General features: G+C 31.2%; 1 long non-coding RNA gene across 1 annotated transcript in view; it reads left to right on the top strand.

Moving 5' to 3' along the window:
* Nucleotides 1-1,947: 1,947 nt before the first annotated feature.
* Nucleotides 1,948-26,032, top strand: part of LOC142327788 (uncharacterized) — a 68,099-nt gene continuing 44,014 nt past the window's right edge. Inside the window, exons 1-2 of the long non-coding RNA XR_012757092.1 lie at nt 1,948-2,071; nt 4,689-4,890. This is a non-coding gene — a long non-coding RNA (uncharacterized LOC142327788). The remainder of the gene's footprint in view (nt 2,072-4,688; nt 4,891-26,032) is intronic.

The raw sequence follows: 26,032 nt of genomic DNA, 5'->3' as shown, positions 1-26,032 counted from the left end.
ACTCCAGCCGACTACAAAGGTTCAAGGTTAACAGTCTGACGCGCTTTAATAAATAAATCCCTTACGCGATAGAGAATTGAGTTATCTTATAAAACAATTAAATTAAATGAAGTCAAAAATATAAAATAAGACACGCAACTTTTCGCTTTACGTTTGCTGGTTTTTATTTAAACCGTTTGATGGTTTTTATTTATTTATTGATTTTTGAATTTGTTGTCGCCTTAAGAATTATTTTTATGTGCAGATTAAGAATAAAATATAAAAAACCGCTAATTGAAAGAGCGGAACCCAGTATCTTCAGTTTTTTCTGGTTTAATCTGGTTAGCATGTAGATTTGTAAGTTACGTCTAAATTGAGAAACTAACCTGCGTAAATTGAGACCTCTCCAGCGTATCCAATCGGTTCCTTATTAACATTTTTATTATGAACTTATTTACAGATGATTTACGTCAGTAAATCTGAACTGTAGGAAGAATAAATCGATTCCGTATCTAATATTTATATGAATATAAGCGATCTGAGACAGAAGCATTACGCAAGTAATTCTGTGCGGCAACTAACAATCAACTACAGTGTCTTAACGTTATGAATAAATTTTTTTTTTTTTTTTTTTTAATTATAAGCATATTACGCTGCTGCAAACCCTCTCCAAGCTGAGAAAAAACCTTAGATCTTCAGACTACGAGTAGCGTTCTTTTAACTGGCAATACCCAGATAGGCATTAAACATGTGAGCTTAAGTCCAAGCCAAGAATCGAACCCAAAACCCTCAGTATATCATTCGGTTGTTCTATTACGGAGGTGACAAAATAGATTACAAAAATCCGACATCCGACAAAATTTAATTCCACGTCACTCAAAGAACTTTCAATATAATTTTTGGATTAAACTGTTTCGTTCATTGAGAGCCAGGTATTAGTTAAAAACGACGAAATATATTTTAAAAGATCTAAATAAAATAAAATTAGGCTTTATACGTATAATAAAGTGAACTAATAAATAGATCTACGGGTGTGTGTACGCTCTTACACACCCATTCGATTTGGATATTGTAGACGGGCCGAACCGTGAAATTTAGAGATAATACTAATCATTCATTACCTCCTTGCGTACTGTTCGTGGTTTCTATAATTTACATCGTAAAAGATGCGGTTCTGTTATTTTTCTTTTTGAGAAGATGACTGTTCGTCTTCTCAAAAAGAAGCAAATCTTTTGTTCATCTTCTCAAAAAAAAAACTGCAGTTCCAGATATCGATCGAATCTGGAACTTTTAGTCTAGCAGGTAAGGTAGCCAGCGCTACCTCTTCTCTAATAGCATGTAGGTCGTGTTACATCTAAAAAAGAAAAGATTAATAATACAATTTTTTTTTTAATTCCTGAATGATATTTAAAAAATATAGTAACATTTAATAACAAAATTGTACGTGCGCGCGCGTGGGGGTCCGTATTTACATGTAGTATATATATATATATTTTTTTTTGAGGGCGAAAAACGGTTGAACGTTATCATCGCCCGGATGTACTATATATTGAGCTTGATTACATATATACGTATATTTTACGATTATACGATAGACATATATACGATTAGATTACGTATATAAACTGATTATACGTATTTAAATAATAAGTAAAAATCTCGTTATAACCCCTTTGTGTACGGTTGGCTGTTGTTGTAATATGTCCATTTATAGTTTTAAGCGAAAATTTATTCTCTTTAATATTTTATCTAATTATAAGTTGGGCAAGACCGATAGTCAATTTTAAAAACAATTTAATATTAGACGACATGTAATGGATGGTGAATGACAGTTTGCGAACCAAATTTTAGATATAATATTTTTTTCATTATAATTTTTTGTTAAACTAGCGGATGTCTTTCGATGACGTCGATTCCGTAGTGGGGGGAAGATGAGTCTAACTAAAGAAATTCACCGAGTTGCTTTGTTTTGTGGTTAGTTATTGGCGGGAATTATCGGTAGATAGCCGACTGAATACGTAATGCTTCCAGTTAATATTGACGTCATCCAATTTACATCTTTTTACTGAGATATTTCTTATTACTGATTAAGGTGAGTTGTATTTATTTTTTTAATATTATTGGCAGTTTTATTCTGTGTATGTGTTATTCAAATTATTTATTAGATTAAAAATGTTAGAACCCAATTTACTCTCGTCTAATTTTACAAAATAAATTTAATAATAATAAATTTGTTTATTTATCTCTTAATAGCGGCTAAACAGTATCGAAAAAATAAACAAGTTATATGTTTGTAAGAGTATTTCGTGAGTGATATATTAGATGTATTTCGTGTTAAATATATTATGTTTTAAGTCGGGTAACGAGAATGAAGCTAAGAAAATAATTCGCATCTGTATCGTTATAAAGAATATACCGGAGAATATATTTAAGAATAATATATAATAAATATAAATAAATATATAATAAATAATATATAAGAATAATATATAATAATATATTTAAGAATATATTTACTGGAGTCCTGGGTTCGACACCTAAATAGCTTACCGTTTATTCACCGATCTCAATTAATGTCGTTAAATATTCATAAATGAATGTCTTGGGAATAACACAAAAATTTGAAAAAAAATATTTTTTGATAGGAAAGAAAGTAACAAATAATCGTTTTAATAAATTTGTAAAAATATTTTTAGAAATTTATCGGCGTAGTTTTTATTTAACATATATATATATTTAATAATATAAGTAAGAAAGGAAAAAAAAAATAGGTAGTGAGTTTGTAGAAGGCAACCAATATTTTATAATATGAGTTCGACTCCCGGTATAATCGTGTATCATCTTAATAATTATGCGTACATAATATTTAAAGCAGAAATTATTCGTAAACAGTACAACGAGATATATACAACAAATAGTTCATTACAGATTTTTATATTTAACATTTCCCGTGTTTAATTTATATTTTTTAAGCTAAATTAAAAAAAAAAAATCACAAAATAGTCGATCATTCTTTTAGAGGAATACTATTTTTAAGAAAGTTTTAATGACCCTCAGATCGATCGGTTGGTAAATTAACCGACTGATATACCGAAAATCCTGGTTTCGAATTTCGGCATTCCTTATAGGTTACAGTTCATTTAATTCATTACGTACAATAATAAACGACGCGAAATAAATAAATTACAAAAAAAACTATGTTTGTTTAGCTGATCAAAGGAGCGATGAAATTTAAAAACAATTGAAGTAACATAATTTAACGGTGTACTCGTATTTTCGAAATAAAATTCTACACGCGTAATTTTTTATTACTACAAACGACGTTGTAACTTTTCTTCTCGTCGGCAAAAACCTTAACGGTCAATTTTTTTTATTACAAAGTTTTTGTAAAAATGCACTTTGAGTGAGAAAATTGAAAAAATACAAACATGTTTAAGTAGCCCACCGCATACAGCGAGAGAGATTGACGGAGGGGGAGAGTGAGAGAGTGACTGGGAGAGAGAGTGGTCGAGTGAGAGACAGAGCGGGTAGTGTGAGAGAGATTTGGTGGGAGAGGGTGCGAGGGCGATGGAGAGAAATTGAGAGAGGGGTTGGTAGGGGGATCAGTGATGGAGAGGAAGCGAGACAGAGGGTCTCTCTCTCACTCTCTCTCACTCTCTCTTACTTCTCTTCTCTTCTAATACTATTCTTAATACGGAGTGGTATTATATTAACACAGCTCTAACATTGTGACTACAACAGGTGCTGCTATGTTGCCAATTTACCTGTCTTTTCCTTCCCCCCTGGCCCTTTGGCCGCCAAGATCGGCATCAGGTAAATCACTGCGTTTGAGTTATTCAACACTTTTACATAGAATATCTTCCAAGCTAACCAGTAAGGAAGATGAATGAAAAAAATAATTTTTAATATTTTTCGTAAAATTTTTATTATTTATTTTTTTTTAAATTTAATAATAAATCATATTATTATTTTACTATTATTTATATTTATATATTAAAAAAAAAAAAAAATAAAAAAAAAATAAATAAAATAAATCGTGTTAAATTCTTTGTTTGACAACAAGGTCAATGAACTTTGATATTTATCGATTATGTATTAGTGTTAAAAACTTAAAAATCATACTTGATAACTTTTTTGTTTATTTTAATTTTTTTTATGTTGTTATAATACAATTAGTAAAATAATCACTGATTTTATACATCCGACTCTTGGTTAACCGGACTTACATATTTTATTTATCCGTAAAATTTACATAAACTATTGCTTGTTTAAGTACTCGAATTATCAGAGATTTTCTTGTTACAAAATTGTGATTCAAATTAAATATAATCTGAGATTAATGTTTGTTAAAACGTCGATTATTCGGACATCCATATCTCAAACATTTTTCGACTAATTGCGGGGCCTTTTATCCGGAGGTCCCGGGTTCGAATAAAAGGAAATAACTGAAAACCTTAACATTACAGTTTAACGTTGGTTACGTTCCTTTGTTAACTTTGTATACATAGGTTTAAGCGAAAATTTGGTTATTATTTTAGTATTATTATTATTACAGTTATTTATTACAGTTATTATTTTGTAAAATTAAAAGTTTTCAAATCTGTAAAACATTAATGCTATACTGTCGGTTGTTATTATGAGAGGAGAAACAGTACAGTGTAGGTAATACATTTTAGTTGGGGCGCCAATTTTCATAATTTATTTTGCAGATTTGTTCGGACGTTGTTTGAAGCGACAGAGAAATAACGTGCGTGGCAGAGAACGAAAGCTTATGGAATCTAGCGACATTACAGATGGCCTGTGATATGCAGTTCAATTTGGATCCTCGTGTCTGCGGTCATTCTTGTTTAACTATTTCTTATACGTTGTTTATTTTGTTTTGGTGTTTAATGACCTTCATTATTAATCGAGGTAAGTTTCTTTATATTAATATTATTTTAATATAGCTTAAAATAAGTGTTATTATTTTTGTTTTCTTATCACGTACTGCATTTTCTATTTAACACCGGCTACATAGTATCCCCCAAAAATAAACAAAAGTTACACGCTTGTTTATAAATTTTAGGTTAATCGGCCGATAAATAATTAACCAAATAAAATAGAAAAAAGAATTTTTGCACAATCTAAACGTACCGTACTCGTGGGTTAAGCAAAGTACGGTTAATGTGTAAAAACGCGCTCACATGCACCCACAGAGAGAATGAGAGAGAGAGAGAGAGAATGTTACAGAATTTTCGCGCTGTCTGGGACAGAGTGAGGTTTAAGAGACGGGGTGATGATAGTGATTGTGATGTTTTATTACTTTCCAAGAGCGACTCTTATTTTGATAATCGTATTCTCTAAATAAGTATATAATTTCGTACCAAATTCTTACGGTATTTTGTATTTCACTTTTATTCGTTTCTGGAATATTAAATTTCGTATTTTAAAATGCTTGAAATTTATCGGTGATAAATTATAATTTTAAACTTCTATTTACGAGAATAAAAAGTAAAAACAAAAATAATAGTAATGTAAAACATTGGCAAAAGACACCAGAATTGTAGGTAGTACAGGTAGACAGAAAGTTCTATGTTCAAATTTCGGTCAGAATTGGCTTTTTTATACGCTTTATTAAAATTTGAAATAAAAGTAAGTGACGAACTGAATGTGGGTCTATTGCCCATACAAATAAATAAATATAAAAATGTATTAGGTATTAATATGTGTTAGGAATAGCATTAATAAAGATTACGAGGTCGAATTGTAAATAAAACTGGAAAATTTTTATCTGTTATTATGTAATATTAGAATCTTTTTTTTTGTAAATTACTTTACAAAACTGATAAATTTAATCGTAATATTTTTAAAAAAATTATTAAAATTAAGGGAGATTAATTATTATTTTAAATAAAATGTAATAATAGAGATATAAACTGATCGACAAATCTTGATTTAATTTAATTTATATCGAACGTCTATATAAGAAATATATTAGGGATATTAACTTTGTTATTCGACCGCAATACACACACACGTACGCACATTTACGGTTGAATTTGAATTGTTGTACCATCGCGTGACCAGTACTGTCCGAGGGTAGCCAATCAGAGTGAAGTTAGCCACCTGCTGCATTTGTTTCATCTCCCCCCTCTCCGCGCACCGTCTTCGCAGTCGTCAGAGTGACAAGTTGTTTTTACTTATGCGTTATCCCAATAAAATTAAACAAAAAAATAATTACCTCTGACAGCGTATTAACGATACAATTTTATAAATTATTGTTTTATTTTTTATCATTGACAATCGAAGTATTGTTTTTCTATTAAAGCATTTATTATTATAAAAAATTTAATTATTACATTTATTTTATTTATATTTAATTTTTTTTTAAACACTTCGCTTTTATTATAATCTGAATTTTTTAAAATCTAGCACAAATTATGTATTACAGTAAATAAATTTGTACCTTCAAAACTAGATTGTATGTTAGTTCAATCTAGTTTTGAAGGTACAAATTTATTTACAAGGGGTTGTTGATAAAGCTTTCTATTATTTAATAAAATCTAATGTTACAGCTGGATAAAACTATATGTGTATATGTCTTTATCAGTAATGCAAGAGTTCGCACGCACGCACATCCCCGCGCGCAAATGAAGAAATTCTTTACTACATAATTAAAATTTTTTTAAAAATATTTGTTTTTCTTTCTTTTCTTACAAGCTTTTTTTCATGATATAGTAAGTTAGCGATGTGGAATTTAATATTATTTCTATATTTGATGTAGTCCGGTGCCTGTGTAGGCTGTATGAGGTGGTAACTCCCGAGTACAAGATAACGCATAAAAGTAATATTAAATTTCATATCGCTGACTATACTAATGTATCTGAAAAAAATGCCGATAAAATAAACAAAAACTCGCTCGACTATTTTTTGTTGTTTATTCTAGGTAGATGTGTACAATCAGGAGTAGTCTGGTTTTTTTAATAATTTTTATCTTGCAGTTAAAAACCAATTACATATTTTAGGGTAATATTGTTTTAGGAATAACTATGTACGGATTATGATTTTAAATACTCATCAAGAAAGCACCGATAAAACTATAGTAAAAGTAACGGAGAAAGTGATTATGATGGATAATGGAAAATGCTATTAAAAAGATATTTGCACAAACTTAAACTTTATAACTAACAAACTGTTAAAATACATCATCAAATAAAAATATCAATATCAATATTATGTCGAATATTTTTCAGGTTTAACTGTACATCTAATTATCATGTAACACACCCGCGCGCGCAGTGAGATAGAGACACACGCACACACACACACACACACACACACACACACACACACACACACACACACACACACACACACACACACACACAGTTATTTCTTAAGGATAAATATTCTTTTAAAAAACAAACATTTTATTATATGTATAAAATAATTATTTCAATATAAATATTCTTCCAGAATTATATTATATTAGCCAATGTTAAGTGTAAATGCTAACAGTGATTTTTTAATTAAAACTGAATAAAATAACACGTAACAAAGACTTCAACCAGGAATACATACCAGCCCACCGGGTTGGTCTAGTGGTGAACGCGTCTTCCCAAATAAGCTGATTTGGAAGTCGAGAGTTCCAGCGTTCAAGTCCTTGTAAAGCCAGTTATTTTTACACGAATTTGAATACTAGATCGTGGATACCGGTGTTCTTTGGGGGTCGGGTTTCAATTAACCGCACATCTCAGGAGTGGTTGAACTGAGACTGTACAAGACTACACTTCATTTACACTCATACATATCATCCTCATTCATCCTCTGAACAATTATCTAAACGGTAGTTACCGGAGGCTAAACAGAAAAAAAAAGGAATATATACCACTAATAATGCTTACATATGCTACATCCTGAATCCTAACATGTGTGTGTGTGTGCGCGCGCGCGCATGTATGTAAAATTTGTCATAAAAAGATATTAATAACATTTTAAAAATTACTTCTGCAGGAATATAGATAGTTATGCCCCAAAAGGGTTTATATCTTATTTTTTATATATTTACGTAAAAAAAAATGTTTTAATTGTAAAATGGGTTTCTTTTAAAACGTAATTGCTCCAAAAACTAGAAAATATTTGTACATTTGTAAAAATTTGCGCTCATAAAATATTACTTAGTTTTATAATTTTAATTTACGTTCGTTCGCATTTTTTACCTTTATTAATCCTCGCAGAACACCTATTCCAATTCTTCAGTAAAATTTTATGAGCCGCAATGGATTTCTTTTTACAAATATTGAAAATTACTTTGATTATATTACAGTTACTGAAAAATTATTTCCTACTATTTAGAGAAATTTCTTTAAAAGAATACCATTTTTTTATTTATTTATTTTTACTTTTTGGTCTCCCGCCTTCGCTTGTTCGTTCAAATGCTATCGATTCATTCACATCGGTTTATCATTTTTTCTCATTCTTTCTTACTCTAGTAGCGGGCGCGTAAAAAAATAAAATAAAAACTCAACTTTCGCCCGCTAAAAATCAACTCGTCAAATCTCGCCCGTTTTACCTTTTCGCTTTCATTCGCTCGCTTTTCATGCTATTTCTCCAACCGTATTTTACGGTGTGTTGCAGTTTTTTTTTTTGTTTTGTACTCTAGTTTCATCTTTTTGTTCCCATGAGAATCTACACTACACGAAGAAAAATGATTTTGTTATAGTAACAGAATTCATTTACTTACAACAAATCGGTTTGTCGTCGTAACAAAATCAGATAACTTACAGTAAAAAATCAGTAACGACAGTTGGTAGTAACAAATCCATTTTGTAATCGTAACAAAATCGTTTCGCTGCCACAACACACCCTTAGTTACCGAAACATATGATTTGTTACCCGTAAGTAAACAAATAAATATGTTTTTACAAACGTCCGACATGTTTGTTTTAGAACGATATTAAATATGGTATATTATATTATCATTCATGCCAAACGTGTGTGCAAAATTTCATCTTGATTGGATAACGGGAAGTTTGTCAGATTTCAGTTACTAAATGTCATCTAAATAGGATTTCGAACATAAGAAAGCTATTAAAAAAAATAACTGTAATTGAGCGTTATTTTTAGCTCTTTCGTACGGGTTAAAATGTACTCTGCACGATTCATAGCGTTATCCGACAAACACCACAAGAAAATGACCAATTTTCTTTCTTTTTCTTTGCGAAAAAGTTTTCGATACATTATGTTGAAACATCATAATCTAAACGCTGAAATTGCATACAGAATTACAGCTCTTCTCTCTGGAATATGCATATATACGTTGTTTCTACATGAGCATAAAGCAACCGACTTTATTTGAAAACTGAAGGTGTTTGAATGTAAAGACCTCCGGATCCACCGTTAGGCATTCTTCAGAGGATGAGATGAATGATTTGTAGCGTGTGTGAAAATGCCATGCCTGACCGGGATTCGAAAGGGCAAGTCTAAAGGAATGTACATCGAACACGAACACCATCGCTCCTTTAAGGTATATTTACCGATAATCCAAATAGTATCGCAAAAGATAGAGAGAGACCTTTTTTGTAGAAAATTTAATTTCAAAAACTGTAAATGCTGTCAGAATTCGATCGATCAACGGTTTGGCCGTGGTAAATTTAAATATAGGAAAGGAACATAATCCGGTGGTTACCGCAAGCAATTTAAACGACTACAGTCATGAAACAGTGGAATATTTCGTTACGGTAATAGTCGTAAATTCTTTTCGGTTATAAAACGTATTTTAGTACAAAATATCACCTCGATCGGACGAGTAGATTTTGCGTGAAAGAATAACAGCCTCATAAAAATTACTATATATTTACACAGATTGTATCACAAAGTTCTCCCGGGCCCTTTCATAACCTTTTCTACTCGTGAAAATAATCTACTCGTTTAAATTTCATTTAAACATTCGTCCTAAAATACTTCGTTTGGGATTTACGGCTAATGAAAGAGACGTGAAAAAGTTTTCTTTGTTTGATTCAACTTGCTCTTCTATTTTGTTTAGAATTAAATCCTCTACAAGTTTTGTTTAAAAGTTATTGTACATCTAACATTAAAAACAGGGGTTTTACCCCGATTTATTGAATTTCACACTAGATTTCTACTACTACTGCAGATACGGTTCTGGGATATATTTTATTCGATTTTTCCGGTCAAAAACAAAACGATTCACTAATTTTGTCCCTTAATTAACGTTTTAAAAATTTCAGTGACATTATTTCACCGGGATAGCTGAAATCCGACGTAACTCGCAAACGAAGCATTTTAGGACAAATTTTTATTATGAATTTTTTCCATTATCTTCGCGAGTAGAATAGGTTGTGAAAGTCCCGGAAAAAATTCGTGATACACTCTGTATATATAATAAATAATTGTATATGTAATAGATAATACATTACCGGGAAGATAAAATTTTAATTGAAATTCAATGAGATTCGATTGAATCAGTTCTTTTTTCTACAACTGATGAATGATTCACCGTACAAGTTTACAAAGGAATGTAAAAATGGAAATTTTTAGCATAAGCAAAATGTTACACCTCACCGGTATTCGAATCCGGGACCTCCAGATGAAACGCCGAGACGCTACCACACTGCCACGGTAATCGGAAGAGTGGTATGCTTAATATAATTTATTAAATCAGTATATTTTTTTAAAACTGTGTGTGTGTGTGTGTGTGTGTGTGTGTCCTAATCCTTTATTGCTTTTATATTAATTCTTCATAATCATCAAATTATTATTGATTTTTGTTTGATTGTTTGCATTTTTGTGCGAGTTTGCGTGCGCACATCTATGTATGTGTATGTATTTCATTTATTCTTCTAACTGATTGTTAAAAGAATGGATTTTGACTTTTTTTGTCATAAATCAAGCCTATCTTAACACACTAGTTATGATATATTTTTCAGTCTACCGGATGTGAATTATAAAACATAAAAATGATTTTTTTCTTATCTCACTTTGGAGGTTCTGAACCGACTTAAAAAAAACTTCATTGTTTAAAATTTCGGTTTTTGTATATAATGTAGACGTACGTAAATAAATGATTTACCATAATTAAATAATAAAATAAAAATGAAAAAGTTTTCCTGAACATTACCAATATAACTATGAATATAATTTAACCAAACTTAACCTACGCTCGCTCCGCTCGCTAACTTTGACTAGCGAGCGAAGGTTAAGTTTGGTTATACTTTTAAATTTATTTATTATATATATATATATATATATATATATATATATATATTTGTTTATCTCATAACCGAACACGAATATTGCCCTTTTTGTTATCTTCAACTGCTCATTCACGTTATCTACGAACTTTCGGGCAAATCATGTCTCTTCTTTCGTCTTCGTGTTGACCTCCAATATAACGTATTGCAATCTGGGAAAAATTGAGGTTGGGGGAATAATTGCTCAGAATTACCAAATGATATATAATATAACTAATGTAATTTCACAACTTACATAGAAAAAATTTCCCCGTTAGACCGAGTTACTTTTTACACTTTAAATATTATTCATTTATTTAATTCTACCGCCCACCTGTGACGTCACAACATAGCAGTAAATTAGAGCAATTTTTGTGGTGGGCATGCGATTTTAAAAAAGTTTTTTTGCAAATATTATTATTTTTTAATCGTTAACAAATGCGCCTAAGTAAAATATGTCCTTAATTAGGCGAAATCTCGAGACTGAGGTTGACCTTGCTTCACAGCCTCATCCCTTTGAACATTTAAGTTGAAAATTTAATGGCATGTGCCTCATAAGAAGTAATCAGACCAAGTTTGGTCTAAATCGGTCCAGTAGTTCTGGAGATATAAGGTGATTTATATGCCAACACCGAACACATGTTTATACGAACATTAACAACAGGACAATTTCCATTCGGTTTTTTGGGTTCCTTAGGCGTCAAAACGTCAAGATCCGGTGAAAACCGCATATGCCGAAATCGGACCGATTTCAATACTTTCTAGAGCTGTAGCGCTATCTAGACGGGAAAGTTAAAGGTAATTTAGTAACTCTTCTTTGCGTTTGTACTGTTAGACATTGTGTGACGTATAATAAATCAACTATTCTAATTAAAAAGGTGCGCTTATAAAATTATTTATAGGAAAATTGCTCTATTTATGAAAAAGATGCAAAATTTAAATTTAACTGTCTCTGGTTCCTGTATATTTTATGTCCACATTTAATAATAAATTTGGCAATTATATAAGTTACGGTCTCGCCTCTGATTTTGATGAAATTTGAAATATAACTTATGTAAAAGAAAGTTATTCGTTACTATTAAAATTATTCGTGGGAAACGCCTTCCTTCCATCGAGTTACGTTACGTCCCTTGCAAGTTACGCAGCATCCTTACCGAAATTTCGAAATATTACAAGCGTAAATAAACTTTATTTTGGGACTGAATAAATTGGTTTCAATGAAATTAAATTCACTTAAGGTTAAATTAATTTAGGTTTAGTTTACGATGTGGGTTTTGGTAAATGTACAATATACATTATTTGCGGAGTAAAACGCTTGGTTTAAATGAAATTTAATCGAGTATAGTTAGGTTTAGAACAAGGTTAATGTTAGGTTTAGAACAAGGTTAATGTTAGGTTTACGAGTAAGTCGATTGAAATTTTCCGTAATTTATTTGATTAATTCACACTTCAAGATTTCTGTTCGACTCAACTTTAAGCAAATCTAACCTTATTCTTAACTAAATTTATATGAAACAAAATTTTAGTTTACAATTAATTTATGTTACCGTGAAAGCTCGATATCTGACAAATATGGATTTTCTCCGGTATATATCGGCACACACCAAATACATCGGTGAAATATCAAAATATTTACTTATTCAGACCTTCCCCAGAATATGTGACAACACAGATAAGTTCTGGGGTAGAGGGTCAAAACGATAACTAAAAATTAAAAAAAAATCACTCAATACCAATGTTTACGGTAAATAGATTACAAGAAATGGTCGTAAAAAAGGAAGTTACATTTTCGACATATGTAACCTACTATGCTACTATACTCTGTTCGCTAATCTCGTCTAATTAACATTAAATTTACAAATTAAATATGTTATTCTCCCACACTGGAAGCTATTAATCAAATTCACCGCATTTATAAACAATCTAATCAAATTTTCAGAATTTTATAAATTCAAAGGTCCAGTTGAAAGGAATTTGACTCACCGCCTTCAGTGTGACTCACCCTGAAGGCGGTGAGTCAAATTCCTCCAGTGTTGGAAAATAACATGTATAATTTGTATATTCAATTTCAAATTCAAATTTATTCCAAAAATACTTTTACAAATATATACACGAAGTTCCATTCTCTGGAATACCTAAAGCGATAAAAAAGCTACATTTTTTTTTTATTCTCCGGGACCACCTTTAGGTATTGCTTCAGAGAATGAGATGAATGACAATTTATGTATAGCGTGTGGAAAATACCATGTCTGACCGGGATTCGAACCCGGGTCCTCCAGATGAAAGGTCGAGACGCTACCACTCGCGCCACAGAGGACCGCTTAAAAGCTCCATTGCCGCAGGTAATTCTATCCTACTAAACGGCATTTGTATGTGTGATGTGTGTATGTTTGTATCCTCTTAGCTTAGCACGGGAATGTACTGTTCACTAGCTGAAACTCCTGATTCGTTAGTACATGGCTAGTGGTGATTAGATGTTTTTTTTTGTCTTCAGTCATTTGACTGGTTTGATGCAGCTCTCCAAGATTCCCTATCTAGTGCTAGTCGTTTCATTTCAGTATACCCTCTACATCCTACATCCCTAACAACTTGTTTTACATATTCCAAACGTGGCCTGCCTACACAATTTTTCCCTTCTACCTGTCCTTCCAATATTAAAGCGACTATTCCAGGATGCCTTAGTATGTGGCCTATAAGTCTGTCTCTTCTTTTAACTATATTTTTCCAAATGCTTCTTTCTTCATCTATTTGCCGCAATACCTCTTCATTTGTCACTTTATCCACCCGTCTGATTTTTAACATTCTCCTATAGCACAACATTTCAAAAGCTTCTAATCTTTTCTTCTGAGATACTCCGATCGTCCAAGTTTCACTTCCATATAAAGCGACACTCCAAACATACACTTTCAAAAATCTTTTCCTGACATTTAAATTAATTTTTGATGTAAACAAATTATATTTCTTACTGAAGGCTCGTTTAGCTTGTGCTATTCGGCATTTTATATCGCTCCTGCTCGTCTATCTTTAGTAATTCTACTTCCCAAATAACAAAATTCTTCTACCTCCATAATATTTTTTCCTCCTATTTTCACATTCAGTGGTCCATCTTTGTTATTTCTAATACATTTCATTAGTTTTGTTTTGTTCTTGTTTATTTTCACGCGAAGGAGGCAAATAGATGAAGAAAGAAGCATTTGGAAAAATAGTTAAAAGAAGAGACAGACTTATAGGCCACATACTAAGGCATCCTAGAATAGTCGCTTTAATATTGGAAGGACAGGTAGAAGGGAAAAATTGTGTAGGCAGGCCACGTTTGGAGTATGTAAAACAAATTGTTGGGGATGTAGGATGTAGAGAGTATACTGAAATGAAACGACTAGCACTAGATAGGGAATCTTGGAGAGCTGCATCAAACCAGTCAAATGACTGAAGACAAAAAAAAAAAACGTATACACGCTACAATTTGTTTCCAGGCGAACAGTTTTTTTATAAAAATACGGTAGCATTCTCTCTCTCTCTCTCTCTCTCTCTCTCTCTCTCTCTCTCTCTCTCTCTCTCTCTCTCTGTGTGTGTGTGTGTGTGTGTGTGTGTGTATGTGTATATTGTATCGTGAGAGGGATAAAAACAAAAAAAGAAAGGCAGCTGAAGTATAGTTGTTAATTTTACTTTTATAAGTACAGAAAAAAACATCTTATCCTATTGTCAAGAGTATAGAATAAAATCTGTGTTGTTTTGATGGTAATATTTAAAACAAAAAATGCCGTTTAGTTAATGTTCAAGGACAAAAATGAGTACGTGCTATAACAAATAAAATACATACCACTATAGCTTACAATAAAAAACATATAGAAAGAGTGGAGAGGGTAAAATGAGAAACGAATAAGTGGGAGATAGACAGACGTGACTCAATAGACAGACACGCGTTTTATCTTTTTAACTGTTTTACAGTAGCAAATGTTCAGCTTTGTAAGGAAGAAATAAATCAATCTCGTTTTATATTATTTTAAAAGTTATAGTACACGAGTACATGTATTATTAAATAAATTAAAAACTGTACCATTACAATAAAAAAAAGGTTATCAGTAAATCAAATAAATATTTACGCACGGATTTAACTTATCTTTCAACAACCGACTGCTAAAACCATACTAAGCGAATTTGAAATTTTCGAATTTCTTCAACACAAATGTTTTAATAAAATGTATTTTATGAATAATATATTCTCAGGTATTCAATTAAAATAAAAAAAAAAAAAAAATATGTCTAGAAAATAATTTATAACCAAATACATTTTATATTTACCAATTTTAATTGATCAAATAATACCGTTTTCAGTCTTAGAGAACATAAAATATTCTCTTTATTAAATTTTCTTTCTTACTTTTCCTAATTGAAAATATAATTATCGGTGTATAAAACGAAAGTTCAGTTCTGTAAATTACTATTCAAAAAACAAATTTGTTAATTTTCAACTAGATTAGCAATTCTGATAACGAATGTTTTTATTAAATAATATTTTAATGCAGGTAAAAAATAAATAAAATCATATTGAAATTAGATTCTAATTTTTATTTTAAAGTATATATTTAAAATTCAAATTTATATTTTAAACAGCTTGAGTCATGAGGGGGTTGTTAGTGCGAGTAAACAATTGTAACACTCATTCAGAAACACCGAAAAGTAATTAAGTTCTTTTTGAATTCTTTTAAACTCGTACCAAATCCCTCAAACGAGTCGCTCGAGTCTGAGCGAGTAAACTCCTCTAATATCACCGACCGATCAGAAACACAGAAAAGTAAGAAAGTTGTTTGTAAATCTTATAACGTCGTGCCGATTAAGAGACATCTCAAAGTCTCGTCAAATCGCTTACCTTTATGCGTGTCGTTTGTATAACTGAAGAATTTTCTAGAAAGGAAAAACCACACAGTCTAGGACATTATTTTAAAGTGAGGAACATTTGATTTATTTTATTGTATACAACATAGTTTTTTTTTAATATATCGGTTTAAAGTTAAATATTTATTTTTTCATTTATTGCTTGATGAAAACTAAATTAAAATTTCAACATGGTTTTTAATAGCTCATTGCTAGAATTTATACGATCCACTTTTTTAAATGAAATCTCGTTTTTAAATTTAAAATCTATTCTATTTAAATAATAAACTTCCAATTTACAAAATTTGTTCTATTCAAAAAAAAAAGGGTGATTTGATTTTTTTTTAATGTGATACATCAATATGGAGAAATTTTTGTATAAAAATAATTGATCAATTTTATGTATGAACTAAAATGAATTTTATAAAGGAAAGGAATATAAAATGTCTTTCATGTTTTCTATAATTTTATAGAAATGCCTAATTTTTATATTATATCTAAGATACATTAGTTGTATAAATAGTAAATATAATTTATGTATATTGAACAGATCTGTTTTTTCTTTTGGCTACCATTAATGGCCTACTGAAAATAAGTACAAATATCTTTATATAATGAATATCTTACAGGAACTATCTTAATTTTACTGTTTTATGGATTGAATACTTTTATTATTCCTGAAATAGGAAATATTTTTTTAAAAACTGTATTAAAAGAGGAAAATGTATTTTAATTCGTTTTGAATTAGGAAAACAACAGTAATGTGCAGTTCTATATCGTATTTAAAGTACATTCATTCTTTTTTAGTTAGTATACTTTATTTACATTTTATTTTACACAGTAAAAAAAGGTAAATAAGTTTAGAAATGCTAGTAACTGATCATGAACATCAGATCCAGTGGAATGTTGCCTAATGTAGCCCTTGAGAACGTGGGTGTCTTGATTCATTTGGTTAATGAATTATTGCTACATAAAATTAATCACAGTTGAAGTTTTAATATCACATAATTTGTTATTTTATCTTTCTTTTCAGATTATAATAATTGTGTTTCCCCGCTAGAAAAATCAGAATCTTTTTTTAAATAAAATTGTTAAACCAAATCTTACTGATGAACCACACATTGCCAGATCTACATCATTCAATTTCTTTCTCCTGTGATTCTCTAGAAAATTCTAGAAATAAAAGCCGATTGTCACTTGTACTAATATTTTTCATTATTGTAGATATATTCATTTATTTCCCAAGATTTTATAACTCTAAGAAATTATCTTGGTTGTCATGGGTTATATGACCACCGCTTTAAATATATGTCCATGTTCGGTTATGAAATAACCAAATAAATATACATATATATTTATTATAAGATCCACCAAACTTAGCCTACACTTGTTTTGCTCGCTAACCTTGACTAGCAAGTGAAGCGAGTGTAGGTTAAGTTAGGTTAGATTATATTTCTACTTAACCCAGGAGACCTATTATCTTTTATTTTAATTAATTTTAATAAATTTATTAATTAAAGATAATTTCAAATTTATTTTTGTACCTTATGTTACTAGTTTTTCCTGTATGTCAGTTAACCGTATTCATTTCTGGGTCTCTCAATTGTAATCTGATATGAAATCTTTTGTAAAGGTGTTTTATTGCGTAATTAATATATATATATATATATATATATATATATATATACAACACTTGGGAAACACTTAAATTTTGTTCTTGATATGAATTCTCAGTTTTTTTAACGCATTGTAGATAATAGGATTTAAAAAAAATATTAATAAGTACTATTTTCCTAATCTTTTAATTAAATATTTAACTCTAACCTCTTTGGAATGACATAAATGTTTTTACTTGATATTTCATATACATATTATATTTACGTGCTTTTGTTTGCTCATATGTAGTCATTTTAATATTATACATACAATAATTTTGTATACATACAATTGCATATACTTTTTATGTAGCTTAGAAATATATTGACTGCTTTATCATAAAAAAATTGTTTTACTAATATTAAATTAGTTAACCTATAATAGTTCGTTCATTCATCAAATTGATGGGCATTTTATGTATATCATTCATTCTGCTCTTTTAAAATATTTATGTTTAAGTGTACCTGTAACACTTTAACAGGTACACTTAAGGTAACAGTTTAAACGTTCAGTTTGATTATCAGTGACAATTAAACGTGACTATTGTAAAAAAAGGTCTTTTAAACTTAATTAATCCTGATAAGTGAATTAATTAAACAATATTTTAAGCGTTAAACAAATCGAGTGAAATAGCGATTACTAAACGAAAGCTTCATCGTATGCAGCGAAACCTTATATTATGGAGTGATTTACAAATATTTTGTGACAAACTTATGACTGTGAGTATTATACATTATTTTATTAAACATTTTAACACCATAAACTTTAACGATCTACCAATTTAAACTAGCAATTATGCATATGAGATCAGCTGAAACCATCTGTATCAACTTTTAATACGCACCCATGAGATCGTCGTTTCAACATTTTACACGAGTGTCTTCCTGATTCGTCTGTGTCTTTTAGCGTCAACAACAGTTTCCTCGTTGGGATTCAGCTATCATCTTTCCAGAACGTATCCTTTATACTTTAGCTTTTAGTATTGTTAATAAACAGTTACACATTACCTTGTGGATCGAGCATTAATAAAAATAAACTTTTTATATAACAATATTTACAACTAGTTAAACATATTTTCAGTAAATGTTCAGTTCGATTTCATTCTTATGTTTTGATTTTGTTAGAATTTTAATTCAAGGTTATGATCGAATCTTGTAGTTATTACAGGCTATAGTAAATTTATTTTGCACTATCGTAGAGCTTATCATATGTGTATTTTTAAAATAGGTTGTTTGGGTTTGTTTTCGATATAATTTTCTCTCGGCGCCAGCTTGACTGACTGTTGCGTCATTTTTAATAGTGTCAGCGTATTTCTATCGCGCATTAATTATTGTTGTTTAATCTATGAAATTTGAGTTCTTGTATTTTTTTCTTTATAATGATAACGAATATTATTTATTATTTTATATTCCACTATTTAAAGTTAATTTGCTTATGTGTCTGAATTTTATCAAATTATTGATTAATAATTTGACTACTTTAAATTAGGACGATCTGCACGGACGCTGAATACGAAATTGAAGAAAACGATTTGGCATCTTTCGAAGATAATTACTATGAAATCGAATCTAAAATTAACAACATCCTTGCAAATCAATCCTCACCCTCTCTTCCCCAACCATCTCCTTCTACTACTGAACAATCCAACATGGCTAACATTAAATTCCCTGAAATTTCCTTGCCTTCATTTTCTGGAAAATATGAAGACCGGATTGACTTTCACGACGTTTTCGAGTCTACGATTCATAATTCCTCCAATTTAACAGATATTCAAAAATTTTATTATCTACGCTCTTGCTTAAAAGCCGAAGCTTTAAACACTATTAAGGAAATAAAGGTTTCTGCCAGTAATTATGAATCACCGTGGACACTTCTTAAGCAGCGATTTAAAAATACTAGATTAATAATAAAAGCTCATATACAAGGGATATTAACTTTCAAACGACTTGACAAACCTCAGTCTACCGCGCTAAAAAACTTATGCAATACTAATAACCATTTGACTGCCTTAAAAAACTTAGTTGAACCAACCGATCAATGGAGTACGCTTTTAGTATTTTTAATTACAAATAAATTAGACCCCGAAACTAGAGATCGCTGGGAAGCGTATCACGCTAAGAATATACTAAGCTATAATGATGACGAAGATAAGTCTTCTGACTGCGAATCCAAACCGTATTCTTTTGAAAATTTAATGCGATTCTTATACAAACAATCAATGATCCAAGAAGTCCGGGAAGAAAATCGAACGATAAACACCAAGGGCCCGTCCTATAAAAATTTCCAGTCTAAACCGCATATTAATCGAAATATAAATAATATTTCATGTCATGTTAGCAATATCAAAATTTCCAAATCTAAATGTGCAATCTGTAATGACAGTCATACATTTTTTACCTGTAAACAGCTCACTAATCTTAACTCGTCTCAAAGATACTTAAAGGTTCGCGAACTCAAGCTACGTATAATTTGTCTAAGGTCAGGACGCAAGACTCTGCGATGTAAGAGTCCCCATTGTTGCAAACTTTGCGATAAGCGTCATCACAGTATTCTTCACGTTGAAAACACTTCTCAAGCTTCAACAAATGAGTTACCTAAGACTGATGTTAAAGAGTCTTCCACTCCGCAACAGTCTGTATCCGCCTTTTCCAATAGTGGTGATGAAGTTATTTTAGCTACCGCCATTATCCTTATTAAGGATATTACCCTTGTCGCGCACTTTTAGACAGCGGTAGTCAATCAAATTTTATTAGTCGATCATTAGTTTCAGCTTTAGGTCTCAAACAATGTAAAACCCTGGCATCAGTCACCGGAATCGGAAATACGGGAATGTCAACAAATGCCTTTGTAAACGCTACAATTAAATCAAGATTAAACGATTACGAGGAAGATATATCTCTGTCGGTTTTAAGGAAAATTGTTAACGATTTGCCGACTTCCTCCTTCAACTTAAACTTAAACATAACTAATGACATTCAGTTAGCCGATGACGGGTTCTTTCAATCTAAACGAATCGACGTACTTCTGGGTGCAAGCATGTTTTTTGATATTCTGAGAGACGGCCGATTTAAACTAGGAAAGGATTTACCTACATTACAAAATTCAGTTTTTGGCTTGATCGCGTGTGGCAAGATCGCGTCCAACCACGCATTACAGAAAACGCCTCTGGCTCTTACCACGACTTGTAATACTTCAGATGATAATTTGCACGATCTTCTTTCTTCATTCTGGAAAACCGAAGAGATTTCAAATAACGATGACAAATCCCTTGCCGAACAAGCATGCGAGCAACACCATATATCAAACGTAAAACGCCAGTCAGACGGCAAATTCGTTGTAAAATTACCTTTTTCGGATGATCCCACGAAATCATTAGGAAGGTCCAAGGAATATGCCGTTAAACGTTTTTACTCTCTGAAGCGCATGCTTAACCGAGATAAAGATATGAAAATGAGTTATGATGAATTTTTAAACGAATATCTCGAAAATGATGAGATGGAACCTGTTACAGAAGACAGGAAACCAGACACTTATTACTTGCCTCATCATCCGATCATCAAGGAATCCAGCTCCACGACCAGATTACGCGTTGTTTTTGACGCATCAGCTAAGACCTCTAACAATAATTCTTTAAACGATGTCTTAACGACAGGTCCAACTATACAGCGGGACTTACAAGCTATACTGTTATCTTTTCGTACTCACTCCTATGTATTTACTGCAGATATTAAACAAATGTACCGTAAAATATTAATTGATGGGAGTCAACGGGATTTTCAACGAATCGTGTGGCGTAATGATGTAACTGACAAGATTGACACTTACAGATACCTATGGCACTATGAATATACCTATACCTATGGAACAGTTACCTATGGCACTGCTTCTGCTCTATTTTTAGCGATTTGTTGATTGTTTCAGTTAGCAGAAGAAGGAAAGAACTGGTATCTCAAAGCATCTAAATCTATAAGACGAGACTTTTATGTCGATGATGTCTTAACTGGAGGAGATTCTGTTGACGAATTAATTGAAATACAATCTGAATTAATCGATCTGCTAAACAGTGGAGGTTTTCAACTTCACAAACGGTGTTCAAATCACCCATATATTTTGAAAAATGTCCCAAAAGAACATCTGGAATCAGGATTCGTCATAGAAGACTCAGAAAGCAAAGCGATTAAGATAATCAAACAAAAGGAAAAGAGAGAAAAAGAAAAACGGTCTGATAATATGATTTTTCTACGGAAATCATATAACCGTCGCATCAAACGGTAAGTATTTTATTCAAGTTTTTAGGAACAGTTTTGTTATAGGAGAAGTCATTTTCTATTTATGCAACAGCAGATTCTGCTTTCACGATTAGAGCGGGAATGTTATCCACTCAACTTTATTACTTTTCAATCCGTAATTATTTTAATTACGCGGTTGATAATGCAAATGAAGATCGGGTAAATGCTACTGTAATGTTACTATTTTGATGCATCTGGTGTGCATTTTATTAGTAAAAAAAAAAATATATATATACATATATAAGCTACATTGCTGAGAATAGCCTGAGAGTAGATGATGACATTCCATAAGCCACGTGCGTAGCCTACCCCTAGTTCCAGGAAAAGCTACCGCGAGAAAGAATATAATGCAGCTACAACCTTTGTCTTCTTTATTTTAATTGTAAGAATAAAAATTTAGTATTTGTCCTGAACCCGTTCGATTCACATCGTCCTATCGAAGTCTTAAGTCTGGATCTGTACAACGCACATCGTTCTATTAAAGTCGTAAACTCGTTCGATATTATATCGTACTATTTTATAACGCGTTACCATGTACCCATAATGAAGTTAACAGTTAATTATTTACGATCACATGTATACTAATTGTAATAAATAAAGTTCGTTTATTAAAAACGTAACTCGTCGAGTTTCAAACTTAACTTACATATAATAATTCTAAAAAATATGTAGATAACTGAAGTATTAATCTACTCGTATGAAAAAAAAGAATTTTTTTATTTTTGGTAAATAATTTTACTAGCTAATCTTTTTAACCGCTCGTGTTATATTTTAATAAATGTAATTTTCTTTAGTAAATGACGTTTTCCTTTCATATGCGATCTTACATCATAAGTGGAAACTAGTATACATAACCGGCATACATTTGGTCGATGTTGATTAAACCGAAAATCTTTTCAAATATTTGAAAACGGTAAAAACACTGTTTAAATTTATCATCTTCTATTCTTTATTTTTCAAAGAAACCTTAGCATATAACCTTTTCGATACATCGATACGTGGTTTTATTAAATTCCGAGTGCGGTTGTAGAAGTAAATTTATCCAGATAACTTCATTGCTGCTTGAACAGTAAGGAATAAGCCGATAGTATGTTACGATTATACATACTTATCCTTTTGAGTCGCTAATTACATTACGTGTAAAATCACAAAGGTTAGCTCCCGTAAATGAAATTTAAAAAAAATGAATTTTATTTTGGTATTTAATTTATAACGATCTTAGATTAAAGTAAGGAAATTAATGAGGAATACAATATTAAACAGCGGAACATACTATTACGAAAGAGGAAGCCGATTTCGTGGTAAAATTAAAAAGGATTTGCGATATAAAAGAAGAAAATTCTCGAAATTATTTACGTAGACTATAATATTTACGGTAGTGAAACAGGCACAACAGGATAAAGAGTAAGGAGTAAATGAGACGTTTGTTAAACGATTGTTGTTCAAGAAGGATATAGAAAATAATCAAATGACGCCTTCATCCGCAAATTCACTCGACATAATCTAAACCAGAGGTTCCCAAACTTATTTTTCTCATAGACCGCTTTCAAGATTTTGCTGGTTCCGGTGGACCCCCTGCAGTTACATTTCTACCGTATTTCCAGTCGACGGAAAATGTGAAGATTAGATCTAACTATGAAAATTTGCGTTACGGCTGAGTTCCACGAACTAACAGCTTCCGAAAAAAAAGTGAGAATCGATCGGTTAATTTTTGATCGACTGTGCTGTGAGTGGATGTCAAAAAAGTAAAGTTGGCCGATCAAAAAAAATGCTTCCATCCGACTTTACATTTTTGATATCTACTCACAGCACAAGAAAGCAATAAATTCTCACTTATTTTATTTAGAAAACTTCCCGTTCAGAGTGGTAAAAAGCAAAAGAAAAATAGTATATTTTTTTGTGTCGCATTTATTCAAATATGTAATCATTACGCTATTAATTATTATTGTTATCGTATTGCAATGTAATATAATATAATTGTCGTAATATAATTAAAATTAAACGTTAATAACGTAATGTAACTTCTACAATGACGATCACAAAATATTTACAATTTTAATGGGAGGGATGTACTTGATGGATTGACAGCAAATTATCAATATTTGGCTTCAGTTTTGTTAGGAATAAGCGCAAATCTCCCCGTTCAGTGATATTGAATCTGCTCCTTTTTGTCGATAAAAGGTTTGTAACGACACTAAAACTTTTTTCGACAAGATATGACGAGGAAAACTCTATCAAAAGCTTTCTCGCAATTCTCCACAGTCCAGGATATTTGTCTGGTATTTCTGCCTGCAGCCGAAATGTTTGATACCCTCTTTTAAATTTCACCTTCAGCTCCTCATTAGTGCTAAGCTCGAGTAGCTCCTCTTGTAATATCACATTCTCCACTTCCGTTTCATCAAATGGATTTATGATCCGTGGTGGTATTTCCATCTTCAAATCTGATTTTGAAGTCATACTGCAGGGCGATTAAATGTTGAACGTACGTCTGATAACCTCATCAAGGCATTCTACCTGTGATAAGTTTGAAAACTGGGAAAATACGCGCCGACTAATATTTTGCTTCATAAATTTCAATTTTCCAAGAAAAGCTGAAATTACACCCTTTGTTTTTATTAAATTGAGACCGTCCCCTTGTAATTGTAAGTTACAAAACATTATCTGCCTAGATCGATACGCAAAGTCAAGCCGACATTTTAGTTCTTCACTATCGAAACCGGATGAATTTTCGTGGACCCCCGCTTACGAATTGTGAACCCCCGTAGTTTTTGTCACGACAACGTAGACCCCCGTCGAGTCTCCCGTGGACCCCTGGGGGTCCACCTGGACCACTTTGGGAATCGATGATCTAAACGAAGAATCTTTGCCGATATCATATGAATTTTCCATCAATGTAACCGACAAATTCTATGAAAATGAATACGCCGTAAAGAGTAAATAACATCCCGACCGGGTTTACACGGGATAATAAAAATTGAAACCGTTTCCGGTCGGTTTTTGTTGAACGTAAATTACCGAGAATCATTAAAATATATTTTATATTCTTCTACTGTACAGATAAAACTTCACGCTGTTGATCGTAGAAACTTACAGTCAACCGATAGTATCGCAGGAAAAAACCTAAACGGGATTGTAAGTAGTTTATAAAAGACGATCTTTTAAAAATAACCTGTTTTACGAAATATTACTAAATACATATGTTTAAGTTTATTTTAAAGAAAGGATCGGTAACTAAGAAGGGCGAAAAACAGGATCTTTAAAAACTTTTAATAGCTTTATTTTTACACGCAGTCATCTTCCAATTCCGTTTCACAATTCTCATTTAGACCGATGACTTTTGATATTTTTTAATACCTTCGATATTAGCGTTATATTTTTCCAACTCTGGAGTAAAATAAATAAAAACGGGCGATTAGTTTCTGTGGACTTAATTCATACGTTTTACTCGGAATTAAATCTCTAAGTTTTGTTAAAAAAATTATTTGTTTATAACGCCCCCTTTAACAAAGTTATTTTACGCCGAGCGTAAAATAGTGTCTGTCGACACAACCTTTTAATTTTTACCATAGATTTCTTGAAAACTGTTAAAAATAAAATTCTGAAACCTATTTCGAGAAGGATCCGTTTACGAACGTCTGTTTATAGAAACTTTCTTCTTTATTTTCACCGGTTTTTTTAATATTGTTATTATAATAGCGCGTATATCCAATATATTTTAAGGCCTATCGAATTGCTTTCCTTCAGCAAGTATTGGTGATCTATTTTTCATACGGCACCGACTATAGTGAATAATATAATAGCTGATAATAGAGATATAATATAAACGTATATAATATAATTAGTTAATACACAATTTAATAGAATTAAGATAACGGCGTGTAATTAATTACACTACTGAATCTCAACAAATTTTGATAAAATGTTAGATTTTATGATCGAATTAAATTCAAAATCGCGTAGAAGTCGACGGTATTATTATATCTTTGGCGACTAGAAAATGTA

This window comes from Lycorma delicatula, chromosome 7 (assembly GCF_047948215.1).
Source record: "Lycorma delicatula isolate Av1 chromosome 7, ASM4794821v1, whole genome shotgun sequence".
NCBI lineage: Eukaryota > Metazoa > Arthropoda > Insecta > Hemiptera > Fulgoridae > Lycorma > Lycorma delicatula.
The sequence above is the reverse complement of the archived record's forward strand: the minus strand, read 5'-3'. Positions and strand labels throughout refer to the sequence as shown.